Consider the following 13592-nt stretch of genomic DNA (forward strand, 5'->3'; position numbering starts at 1 on the left):
TTTCCTCATTCACTGGAAATCACAGGCCCACACTGTAATACTGCCTAGTACAAGTTGCTTAACCTCAACACCTCTGAACTGTGGTTTCCTTTCCATGGAATAACTGCATGTGAATCATGGGATCTGTGTGAGGACTGAGATAATATATAATACAGCCCAGTCCCTGCCACATAGTTGTTTCACATGCCAGTATGGCACACATTACAGAGCATGGCCATTACTGCATATTTTTCAAAGTAGTGGTTAGAAGCCTGTTCTGACTATCTTCAAAGTCCAATGCCACCACTTTGTAGATTTGGGCAAAATCTTTAACCTTTCTGTGTCTCAGTTTCCTTATCTGTAAAATAAGGATAAGGATCACTTTCATGTGTTAAGACAAACACAAAATATATATAAATTGTTTAGACAACAATGGCTGGAACAAATTTACTGTGATGGTTAATCAGAGGACATAAAGATGAATGTGTAAGAGCCTGCCACCTCATAGAGAGGAAAAGGCCATATCAACAGACTCATTGTCATCACAAGGTAGCCTGTGATGTATGCTACAGGAGACACACTACATTGGGCTTGGGATACCTGAAAGAGAGACCAATAGCAAGACTGAGGAAGGTCAAAGAAGGCTTCCCTTGAGGGAAGGGTAGCATTTGATGAACTGGGACTCGGGAGTCAGAGAAGGAAAAAACAAAAAGCTCAGTAATGTGAAAGGACATGGGACAACATATTAGAGCTTAACAAAAGTGAGGTTGGGTACGTTAGAAAATTCATAGCTGGTCATATGTGCATACAATGTTTGGGTCATTTAAAAAAAAAGAAAATTCATAGCTGGAAAAGGGATCAGGTGGTGGAAAGTTTGATTGATGAATACAGACTTTGCTCTGCAAAAATACTTGGAAAAAATGATCATCTATTCACACACCACCAGACTTGCAGAGCTGAGTCTTGCAAATTCACTATATCAATTGAAAATTTACTTTTGAGTTTTCTATCTGGTAAATAAATACAAAGCCAGGCACGGTGGTGTATATCTGTAATCCCAGCACTGATCTTGCAGGGGCAAGATCTTGGATCATTACTTTGAGGCCAACATTGGCTACACAGTGAGGCCCTGTCTCAAAGAAAAAAAACCCAAAAATTAATTAGTTAATTAATCCACTGCACTCTTCATATAGAAAAACTAAGAATTTATAACATTAGCCATTTTATCAACTTAAAGCATGAGAACATACCTCTGATGAAATTAAAAGGTCCAGAGCCTCTGAAGAAAGGGTCAGGGATGAAGTTACTAACCGTGTTGTAGAATGAGTTAGAGCCATTCATTGATTCACTACTTTGAGGTTACAACTTGGAATCTGATCCAGGAGATGAAATTCAGGAATGGAGAATGTCCACAACCTAGCAGAGAAAAGTTAGCTCCCTCTGGACATTGTCGGCTGGCCAAGCTATTCCTCTCAGAGCTTGTTGTGCCTTGGTTAACACATTTTGGATTGCCATGTGCACTGAGCAAACCACTAAGCCTTACGAACATCACAGCTTGATGCAAACAGCTAGGAAGGGGCAGGTTTATGATTAATGTCCTTGTCATTCACCCAGACCTGTCCTTTTCTAAAATCAGAGCTTCTGGGAACAGAATCTCTAATCAGATTGCTGCCTCAGAAACAAATTTAGAGCTCCTAAAAATGTCTTCAACCTATATATCTGGTTGCTTTGTAGCAACCAGAATATCTGTCTTGGGGCCAATGTGGCATCTCCCCTTCTGTGACCAGAGCCACTCTTACAAGAGTCCTACCCTCCAAACTTCATGCAAACTTCCAGTCTGCTGTCCCTTTGCACCATGTGTCACCTAAACATGTTATAAGCCCCTAACATTTAAGATTTTTCTGTGCATGGTGCTTTAGCTTGGCTGCTTCCCGTGACAAAAGAGGGATCTTTATCTACCTATGCCTCCAGAGGATTGCTTGGGTATGGTCACATCTGCATGACTGTGCACCCATTTTTAGGCCATCTTGGCTTCAGCAGTAAACATTGAGGCAATACTTTCAGGGAATTCTATAGTAGTAAGTGATATCTTGGGACTCATGCCTCTATACAAATCTTGTTTGAAACATTTATTTCCTTAAGTATAGTATCTCCCATTGGCTAAGTTTCAGTTCAGGTAGCTTCATAAAATGTTCAGGAAAATCTTTCATCGTGGCTTTTCACTACTGCATCCCTTTAAAAGGGCTAGAATACTAAATATATTAGAAAATGAACCTAAAGGCAACACTGTAGAGAGTCAGCATTCAGCATCTGCCCAGTCAGAGAAGAGGATTTAACCATAAGCCTTCTTTCATATTCTTAAGCTAGTTTCTACTGAGGAACAAATAGCTTCTCTAATCTCAACATATCTTCTTAAAAGAAAAATGATATAGAAAATAGATATGTTTCATAGGAATCTTGCCAAGGTTTATGTTTTTAAAAATCTTATTTTTAAGATCTAATTTTAGGCTTTTTGAAAAGTCACAAAAATAGTCCAATTTCCATGTATCCCTGACCCAGATTCCTCTATATAACCATTGTATATTTTACAGACCAAGACATTAATACTGGCATAATACTATTAAATAAACCAAAATCTTATTTGAATTACATCAGTTTTTTTCTACCAATGTCTTTTTTCTGTCCCACAATCCTATCCAGTATATTGAATTGTTATTCCTCCTCAGTCTTCTGCAGTCTCTAAGAACTCCTCAGTATTTCCTGTCATTCACATCCTTGACACTTTAAGAATATTAATCAGTTAGTTTGTTGATTGTCTCTTGATTTGGGTTCACCTGATATTTTCTAAAATTATACTGAGATTTTGCATTTTTAGCAAAAATGCCACAGAAATGAATGCTGGGTCTTCTTAGTGTATATCATCAGGTTCATTATATTATATCTTATTACAGGTTATGTTGCTTTGATCACTTAGTTAAGGTGATTTCTCTGCCATAAATTTACTATCTTTTCCATTATAGTAAACAAACATACTGAGGTAGTTTGAGAGTATGCAAGATTTGTCAAAGGTTTCTTAAAGGGCTTCTGGCTCCCTCATTCGCAAACCTGCTTATTCTCCTTAAAAACCCCAAGGGATTAGCTGGTATGATTTCCCCTTACCATTTCTGTCATTTTGTTATTATGTTTTTGTTTATTCAGTGAGTTTTACTTTTCTTCTCCTTACAAAAATAATATATATTCATTGTTAAAAAAATCATGGAGCTCTCATAATCACCCCTCAGTGGCAGGCACTATAGATAGTTTGATGTATATTCCATCTGAATCTTTTTTCTGCTGTTGACACGATTGAAATTAAGATACCATGGGCTTAAATCCCAGTCCCACCATGGACTTCAGGCAAGTTACTTAACTTTGTATGCTAGTAATTTTTCAGAGGAGGGTGTTAAGGAGGTAGTGTTTTTTTTTTGTGTATCTGATCTATACACTCTCATTCTACTAAAATGTACAATATATAATAATTATATATATTTTGCATACAATTTTAGGGGCTCACAGACTAAGAATCCCTCTTCTGTTTTTCCTTCAACCAACAATTCCATATTTAGTAATCTATCCTATAATACTTGCACATGTAAGCATATACCAAGATGTTTAATGTAGCATTAGCAAAAAATCAGGAATAAGTTAAATATCCATTGGGACTGACTAAATAAATTATGATCACTCCACATTCTGGAATACTGTACATATATTACAAAGAATGAAACACATATAGAATAAAGTAGATATTTGTGCATGAACATATAAGGATGCTCATGATATTCTGTTAAATGTAAAACTTTCAGGACTTTGTGTGATTTTATTTTTGGTAAGATAGAGAAAGAAGGAAAGAAAAACAGAAAGCGTTGTGAGGAAGAGAGAGAGAAAGTGAATAAGAGAGAAAATGAATAAGAGAGAGGAAGAGTAAACTATATATGTAAAACAAAGAAAAAAAATCTGGAAAGTTTCACAATAAACTTAACATTAATTACTTCTTGAAGTACAGGACTATCAGATGCATTTTATTCTTTAGCTAGTCTATAATTATTATATCATTTGAACTTTTTACAAAGGGCATGCTGCTTTTCTCTTCCTTCCTTCCTTCTTCCCTCTCTCCCTCCTTGCCTCCCTCCCTCCCCCCTCCCTCTCTTTTTCTTTCTTTCTTTCTTTTTTGACACAGGGTCTCACTATGACTCCTAGATTGGCTTTGAACTCTCTATCCTTCTGCCTCTAACTCATGAGCATGAGGATTATAGATGTGCACCACCAGGCCTGGTTTAAGAGCATGCTACTTTAAAAACCCCAATTAAAAAAAAATAATCCAGTCATAGGTAACAACTCTGAAAGCAGAATTAAGAATTTTAGTGACTGCCAAAAATAATTAAATGATAAAAGAATAACCAAACTGATAAGGATTTGGCCCAGAATGGAATGATAATTCTAGATAAATACGATACAAAATGAAAACATCAAATGAAAAAAACCAATAAGTCTTTCAACAAACAGAAGAGAATCATTTGATAACATTCATTCTTAATAAAAACATTAAGACAAAGAGGTCATATATAAGACAAGATAATATAATTCACCTTGTCTAAGTCAAATGTCAAAAAAAGGGGATATGGGCTACCATTACCACCTTGAATATTTTTGAAATTTTGGCCAATGCAATAAGACACCTTAAATACGGCATACATATTGCATGGGGAGTTAAAAGTGTTTGCAAATGAGATGACTAGATACTTACAGGAGCAAAAGTAAAAAAATTTTGGGGAGAGCTATTCTATAAAGTAGAAATAAAAGTCTTACAGCCTATTTTTAAGGAACATCAATTGAATACTGTGATAGGAAAGTGAGGTCACACAGTAGACATCTGTAACTCCAGATGTCACATCTGGACTAAGGTTAAAATTGTTCATTGTTGAACTCCTTCAAAAATTGAGGGAAGGATTGGGGGTATGGCTCTGCCTGCATTCAATCCCCAGTAAAGACACACACACACACACACACACACACACACACACACACACACACACGCTATCTTACTCTAGGATTTGTCTATTTGTAATTCATCATATAAGACTCCAACAGTCTGTAAATTTAACATTTATTTCTATGATCCAAATGATAATTAGGAAGAGGTCATCTCATCTACTACTTCCCCCTAAAACAATAACAACAAAATGTGCTCACAGCAGGGTAATATATGATAAATACTGGACGAGGTTTATTCTAAGTACTTCACATAGCAGCTCATTTAACGCTCACCACACTTGTCAGTAGATACTATTATTTCCCCCAGTTTACAAATGAGGAAACTGAGACACAGGTACCCAAGGTCACTGAACATAGTCAGGATTTGAACCCAGGCAGCCTGGCTAGCCTGGCTTAGCACCCATGAGCTTAACACCACACCTTTCTATTGTCAGAAAACACATGAGCCAGGCATTGGTGGCTTACACCTGTAATCCTAGTTACTCAGGAGGACTGCAGGTAAAAACCAGCCCTGAAACAAAAAAGGGCTGGTGGAGTGGCTAAAGGCGTAGGCCCTGAGTTCAAACTCCAGCACTACAAAAAAAAGAAAAGAAAATACATGAATAAACTGTCATCTGGAGGAGACACAATCTGTGAATTAGAGTTCTGGAGGAAGCTGACTTGAACAAAAGATTGAAAATTAGAGAAGAAAATGCTTCCAGAATGAAAAGACCTAAAAGAAGAAACAAGAAGGAGTTTATGGTCTCTGGTGGTCGTTGCCTCTTGCAGGCAATTATCTCTTCCACACCACCTTTTTGTCTCTCCTCTTCCTTCTAGCATAGACTTGGCATTGGGACCTGGTTTGCAATTCCACTTTCTAGTTTAGTAACAATGCCTTGGAGCCTTTGTTTCCTGGCCCACAAAACAGAGTAATAATAGTTTCCATGCATGGGGCTGTTGAGTAGATAAAGTAAGCCATCTGAAGAGCTCCAGCCACTGCCTTCTGGACCTCTATTACAGTGCTCAATATGTTTTGATTTCCTGTACATAGAGCCTGGACTTTGCCAAGAGCTCATCTGAAGACTTTTTTTTTTTCCTGCCTACGTGCTCTCCTTGGGAGATTTTATGTGTTTTCTTATGGCATCAGCATTTCCCTTGAAGTAAGTGAATCTTACACGTTATCTCTAGCACCCTTGGACCCATATTTCCAACTGCTCCTAGATGTTTCCCTAAACGTCTTTAAGGTGTCTTAAATTCAACAAATCCTAAAATAAACTCCTCTGCCTCTCCCCCAAATTAATTGTGGTACCCTACTCCACACCCTTTGCCTCACTCCTAATTCTGGTCAATAGTTTGACCATTTATCATCACCGTCTCCAAAAGTAATAAATAAAAAGACCTTGGAGGCATCCTCTAACTCCAGTCTCTGCCTCTCCTCTAGACCCCTCCCTCCCATGCACCATGTCAGGTACCAGTGTTTGTAGATTCTGTCTCAAAATGCTTCACCTTCTCTTCTCCTTCCTCACTGCTACCTCCTTGTTCAAGTAGTCTTTACCTCTCATCTGGATGACTGTTTCAGCTGCTTAGTTGACTTCCCTCCCTGCAGTCAATGCTTCACACAGTAGCAGGAGTTATCTTTCTAAGCGTGAACTCAAATGTAGTCTTCCCTGTTAAAATGTCATTGGTGCACCCCACAGTATACAAACAAAAACTTGTTGATCAGGCATTTAAAGTGTTTCACAACTGGCCCCAACCTCCCTTAGTCCAGTCTCATCTCTACCTACTCTCCCTAGAATAGAGGTGCTATGCAGGTACATCTTCACTTTATCCTCTGTCCCCAAAGCCCTGCCCAGTACACAGTAACACTCAGTTCCCAGGATGCTTTCACTCACTCACTGAACGTCACTCCTTCCTCCTCTATGTCTCCAATACAAACATGTCTTTTCCTGTTGTTGGTGGGTTTACTTGACATGCTACCTCTTCAACCAGAAAGGGGACCTTAGGTAGCGAAAGATCTACCCTTATCTTTGTATTGTCTTGCCTCTTTCAACTCCAAGTGTGGCCTAAGTGGTTGTGTAACTGACTGAACCAAAAATAGCAAAATATCTAGAGGGGTACCAGGCTTACACTCAGAAGAATCAGTATACCTCATAGAATAAATGTAAAATATGGAAAAAATAACTGATGTGGGTGGAAAAGAGAGGATGCCAAAAAAAAGGGAGAAACTGAGTTTCCTAACATAGAAGGAAAAGAAAGTTAATGCTTCAGCTTTGATGATAGTAAATAAGTATAGAAACAAATGCTATATATATATATATTTTTTTGGTATCATTAGAGTTTGAACTCAAGGCCTCACACTTGCTAGGCCAGTGCTCTTACCACTTGAGCCACTCCGCCAGCCCTCACAAATGCTATTTTTATCACTAGGAGAATTCCAAAGAATATTCACCTTTAAAGTTTGTTTGAAAGCTAAAAGGAAGGAAAGAATATTCCATAAAGCAAACGGACAGGATGAGGAAGAGATAACTAATATAAAAATGAAGAAACAAAATAGATACAAAAGATAGAATAGTAACCATAAATTCAAGAGTATAAATTCCCAAATGAGACAAAAATCTTCAAGATAAATCAAAAGAGAAAACCCAACAATATTTTGCTCACAAGAGGTAAGCTCTGAAATAACCTTAGTGAAGTTAGAAAGCATAACAAAATCAATGCATAAGAAATTTATAGCCAGGTGTAGGGTATATGTCTGCATTCCCAGTACTTAGGAGGTGGAGGCAGGAAAATCATGGATTCAAGGCCAATCTGAGCTACTTAGTGAGACCCGGATTCAAAATTAATAAGTAAATACACAATAAATAGACTATTAATGAAAGGAACAGAAAACAAGCATTGTTTCAGTATTAGCTAAATAAATAAATAAAAATAAAAACTACACAACTAATAATCTTGAGAAGCAAACAAAACAATTTAGAGAGACTTTAAAAAGAAATTTGATATCTTTGAAACAAACAAAAACCTTGGGAAGGATTTATAAGAAACTGGAAGGAGTTGCTGCCTATTAAAGGGGGAACTGGCTGAGGAGCAGGAGTGAATGGGAAACTGACTTTACTACATCCCTTTATATATTTTTTATATTCCTTTTTCCTTTTGCATTACTTTAGCTTTATACTTCAACTAAAATGTTCTGTGACTAGACTAAAAGTGATACTATTGGCAAATATAATTACAAAAGAAGGAAACACATACATTTGGAAAAACAGGACATAAAAAGAAGCAACAAATTATTTTTTAAAATACAATGCATGTGTGTTGATAAATTTGGATAAAACTGAATAGATGGATTTTCTATTGAAAATTATAACATTGGAAAAAATAAAAAACTTAACTAAACCAACATCTTTAAGAAATTAAATAACTATTTTTCCCCAAAGCAGCTAATCTCTTATGGTTTATTAGTGAATCTTTTCAAACTCTCTGAAAACAAGTAATTCACATGTTATAGTGATAGTACTTAAAACAGGTCAAGATATAGGTTATCTAGTTTATTCTACTAATCTGATCCTAAAGTTGGCTTAAAAAATGAAAAGAGAAAAGCCTATAGACAGAACACATATAGGATTCATGCTCAAAAACTTAAAAGAAAGAATAAATAGAACCTAGGAATTGTATCTTGCCAATACACAGCAAAACTACATTTGTTAAAATTCAAAACCTATTTTTATATATATTTTTTTGAGACAGAGTCTCATTATACAGCCCACGCTGGTCTTGAACTCTTGATCCTACTGCCTCCTTCTACCAAGTACTGGGATTATAGCTGTGAACCTCTATGCCCATCCCAATACCAATCTATAATTTAAAAATTCTAAAACTAATAATAAAGTTATACTTTCTAACTTTAATCACAGTATCTTTTTAACACAAATGTGGGTATTATACTTCAAGGGAAAGGACAAGATATGCAGTCATTAAAAGCAGGCACAAAATAAAGAAGCATTTTGTAATCACTGATATTTAAGAGTATCAGAAATTTCTTCCAATACAAAGCAACATAAAAATGAATGAGATACATAAAGACAGAGACAAGATAGTTTTACATACCATAGCACTGTATGCTAATAAAACCCAAAGGAATCATTTAAATGGATATAAGTTTGAAGTGACCAGAGTCATCACCAATATAGAAAAATCAATAGTATTTCTGGTCTTCAAGCTTGAAAAAACATAAAAATCTATCTTTCTTCCTTCCTTCCTTCCTTCCTCCCTTCCTCTTTACCTCCCTCTCTCCCTCACTTCCCTTCTTGCCTTCTTTCTCTCACTCTTTATTTCTTTGCTGAGGGTTGACTCTAAGGCCTTGCACATGCTAGGCAAGTTTTATCCCCAGCCCCCGTTAATCATTTTCAATCCAATCACAGGATCTTTAAATTTATTTCATTTTCCTAACACGAACATGCTTCTTTCACTCTTTAAACAAATACTTGCTGAGCATCTGTTCTCCAGAACTGTTTTAGATCCTGGAGATAAAGTTCTTGCTCTTGGGGAGCTCAGGAAGGGAAGGTGTGTGGGTATGGAGGGAGGAGGGCAGGGAGATAGCTAGTCAAACAAGTATATGTGTAGTAATATATGATGATAAGTGCTATGGAGAAAATAAAGCAAGATAGAGTGATTCCAGAGTAATGTATCATTTTCAATCAAGGATGTCATCACTAATAAGGTAATTTTGGAGCAGAAACCTGAAGGATAAAGAGGACAGGAGCCACGTGGATATCCGGCAAGAGGGGATTCTAGGCAGAGGAAAGAAGTACAATGGCCCAGAAGCAGGAGCATTTCTGGATGGACTGAAGCAGCCAGGACAGAGCCAGTGTGAGGTTGAGCAATAGAAAAAGTATGTGCAAGAAACTTCTCTTATTCCATTTTTAATTTATAGGGTTGCTATACAAAGCCACTGGATAGTTTTACTCAACTTTAAAGCTCAAAAAAATCATCAAATATCGAAGAGTGGTCCTGCTGGAATCCATTATAGGGAAGACCCCACTGCCACATGACACAGAAAGCTCCAGAGGTCACAGTCGTGGGGAAAATCTCATGGGCTTGTGGAGAAGTGGCATTGCTATGGAGTTGTCTAAGGACGCTATGGCACATAACTCCAGCATACTGCACCTTTGATGACTGTGTCTCCATTTTCTTTCCAAAAATTTTCATTCAACACATTGGAGAAAGTTTCCTCTTTTTTCTTTTCTTTTTAGCAGTACTAGTGTTTGAACTCTGGGCCTCATGCTTGGCTAGGCAGGTGCTCTATCACTTGAGCCAGTTCACCAGCCATTTTCTGTGTTCAGTGTTTTCAAGACAGGGTCTCACAAACTATTTGCCCAGGCTGACTTCAAACAATGATCCTCTAATCTCTGCCTCCCAAGTAGCTAGGCTTACAGGCGTGAGCCACAAGAGCACAGCTAAAAGTTTCGTAACTTTATTAAGGAAAATAATTTAAATATTTTCTTTATTTAAAAAAAAATCTTTACTAGGATACTTGCCTAGCAATTGCAAGGCCCTCAGTTCAAACCCTAGTACCACACACACACACACAAATCTTTAATGGGGCATATCTACTTCATCAAGTGAAGTCCATGTCGATTTACACTGACTGCTAGTCTGCTTTATCCTCTATATTAAATTAGCATTAAAAATGTTTCCAAAGATGTGTGCTTGAGAATATGGCTTGGATAACTAGAATATAAACTAGTTTTCAAAGCATAAGTTTTATACTCAGACTAACTGTTGATACCTGCCCTAAATCAGTACATCACAAAGATGTAATACATAACTCTGCTTTTATAATATCCAGTGGTCAACCAAAGGTATAATAGGTTCCTACCAAATGATCTAAGAATTCACTAAATTATACTTTCAATACAGATTTTTAGGCTAATCTAAAAATGAATCACTTGATCAAAGAGCTAAGCAATAAAAAAAAAACAGGAGAAAGCAAAGAATGCTTAATAGCAATACAAAGACTAACTATGGCTATAATCCAGGCTCTAAAAAGTTATAGTAATGGATTGTAGTGAGAATTTTGTTAAATTTTGCCTGAGAAATATACTTCTTCCTTACTTCATTGGCTTTTCCAGTTTTCTTCTTTACTTTATGCAGCCCCTAGTGCATCTTCTCAGCATCATTTGTTGTTGCTTCTGCAGTTGCAATTCAGTTCTGTAAAAGAATCGCCATGTCATCACTTCATGAGAAGAGAAAGCACATTCTAGGAAGCTGAGTTATCTAATCTCATCAATATCCTTTCCAAATTCTTTTTTACAAGTGTACACAAACAGCAGGTGGAGAGAACAAAATGAGATCATCAAAATACAAACTACTAATTTACAACTACTAAAAATGCTAGTAGAAACTGGAATAAATGCAAGTAAGGTAAACTCAATTGTCTTTGAAAACAGATCAAAACAAGATCATTCATTAAAACCTAAAACTTTAACACCTTTTTCATCAATGAACTTCTATCCCTCCCTCCTAACTAAGTTTGAGGTGGCTTGGCAGAAGTAATTAATTGATGATCTTGCAACTTCAAGTATGCGTACCCTTAAGGATGTGCTATTTTTTTTAATGTTCTTCCATTCAAAGCTCTCAGTTTTTCCTAGTATGAATTCCAGAGGTACAAAAATGGGTTATTACCAGTGTTCCTGCATCTTTAACATATGCTTATCTATCTTTACACTGTGCATCAAGCACTGTTCTAAGAACTTTAACCACATTAACTGATACAATCCTTGTAATGGTGTTAGTAGATAGAGTCTGTTATTCTAATCACCCAGATGAAGAAACTGAGGCATAAAAAGGTCAAAGAAATGCACTATGTGCTATTCTGCTTTCATGAACAGAAGTCTCTGAGCAAATATAATTTTACAGTAAGCTAAAGGCTCATCCACCTATTTCACTTTTTTTTTCCTGCTGTCCTGGTATGCCTACGTAAATTATCTCTTGTTGAAATTTTTTCCTAATTCACAATTTATTTAAATGCCCAGTTTCTTATTCTGTGTAACTTAAAAAGCTTACCTTTTCTTAATTAAAAAATTTCCTATGAACATTAGAAGAAGGAAAGTCTTTAATTTTGTGGAAATCAGAAACAAAAATTATTCTAAGCTGACTATTCATATTCACCCACCACTTCAGTTTATTATTTACTCCAGATATTTTTCTGTGCTTACCAGATCCTTCTAACTTTAAAATCACAAAGCCTTTGCTCAAGCAAGGCATTTCTTTTTATCTCTAGTTCAGTTGACTGGCACATGATGCTAATGATGTCAAAGCTCTAGGTTCAGTCCACTACAGAACACAGAACTTTACTTCACATCTGTAAACTCTGATCTGTAAAATCTGGATGGCAGATTTTGGGTGGGAGTATGCAAGACACCTAACATAAACACACCTTCTGGAGAAACAAGTGCCTCCTTTGCAGAAAAGCTTCATGATCAACATCAAAGCACTTCTACCTGTCTGAGTAAGAAGCACTTCTCAACCTCAGATATTTTACCAGAGTATAATCTAAAATTCCTCCTTCAATAAAACAAAACAGGTATAAGATAAAAAGGGCTGGAGGTATGGTTCAGGCAGTAGAGCTCCTGCCTAGCAAGTGCAAAGCTCTGAGTTCAAACTGCAGTACCATAAAAAAAAAAAACAGAAAGAAAGAAATGTTGGTTTTTACACAAATTCTGCTTGATTAAACTAAAAATGGAATTTTCTTATTTCTGACACCAATTCTACTGACAATAAAAAACATTTGCAATGGTTTTAGAAAGTATCAATTTTTTCTAGCAGTGCAGCATAGAAGGCCACCAGAAAAAAATGACTGGAATTCCGTAAGTATTTCTTCCTAAGAGTCTTAAAAAATTACTATACATTTTCATGATATATTGCTCCATTTGAAATAATATTAAGCTATTTTAAATATGCTTTTTCAAATTAAATGAAGAAACCAGCCAATATCAGACCATACTACATTTTAAAATAACTCAGGGCTGGTGAAGTGGTTCAAGTGGTAGAGTGCCTGTCTAGCAAGCCTACCAAGAATAAGACCCCAAGTTCAAACTCCAAAAACAATTCACAAACATAATTAGAAAAATAAATAAATGAAATAAAATAATTCAAAGTTCATTCAAGGTGGAAGTTTTCTCAGCATTAGTAAATAAAAATAAGAAAGCAAAACTATATTACTTAATTGTTATTATAGGGAGAAACCCACTTGGGATCATCTGTCTTTGAGATTTCCTGGACACAGCTGGAAAGAACTTCCCAGTGTACTAATGCTACAAAGCACGTGGGTTCCAACATTCACAAGGTAACTATGACAGCAAAGTCATAGTTATTTGTGAGATCACAGAAACCAGATGATGTAATTTTTCATTGAGGTTAAATTCACATAATGTAATTTTAACCACTTTTAAATGTACAGCTCAGTAGCATCAAAAACATTCACAGTGTTGTACAACCATTACCTCTACCTAGTTCCAAAATATTTTCATCACCTAAAATGAAACCCCATACTCATTAAGCAGTCACTTCTATTCTCCTTCCTCTAGACCCTGACAACA

At 36.3% G+C, this 13592-nt stretch overlaps 1 protein-coding gene across 10 annotated transcripts in view; it reads right to left on the minus strand.

Annotated features, from left to right (window-relative positions):
• Zhx3 (zinc fingers and homeoboxes 3) overlaps window positions 1-13592 on the minus strand; it is a 120768-nt gene that overhangs the window by 48987 nt on the left and 58189 nt on the right. For 5 of the 10 annotated variants that reach the window (XM_074074766.1, XM_074074765.1, XM_074074773.1 and 2 more), the window contains exon 2: window positions 11107-11202. The exons of 3 other annotated variants lie outside the window; for them this stretch is intronic. The gene's annotated coding sequence lies outside the window, so the exon portion shown is untranslated. Of the gene's footprint in view, window positions 1-1229; window positions 1396-11106; window positions 11203-13592 lie in introns of all 10 variants that reach the window. 2 more of the 10 variants (XM_074074769.1, XM_074074767.1) reach the window with 1 other exon arrangement.

The sequence above is a fragment of the Castor canadensis genome, chromosome 5 (assembly GCF_047511655.1).
Source record: "Castor canadensis chromosome 5, mCasCan1.hap1v2, whole genome shotgun sequence".
Classification (NCBI taxonomy): Eukaryota; Metazoa; Chordata; class Mammalia; order Rodentia; family Castoridae; genus Castor; species Castor canadensis.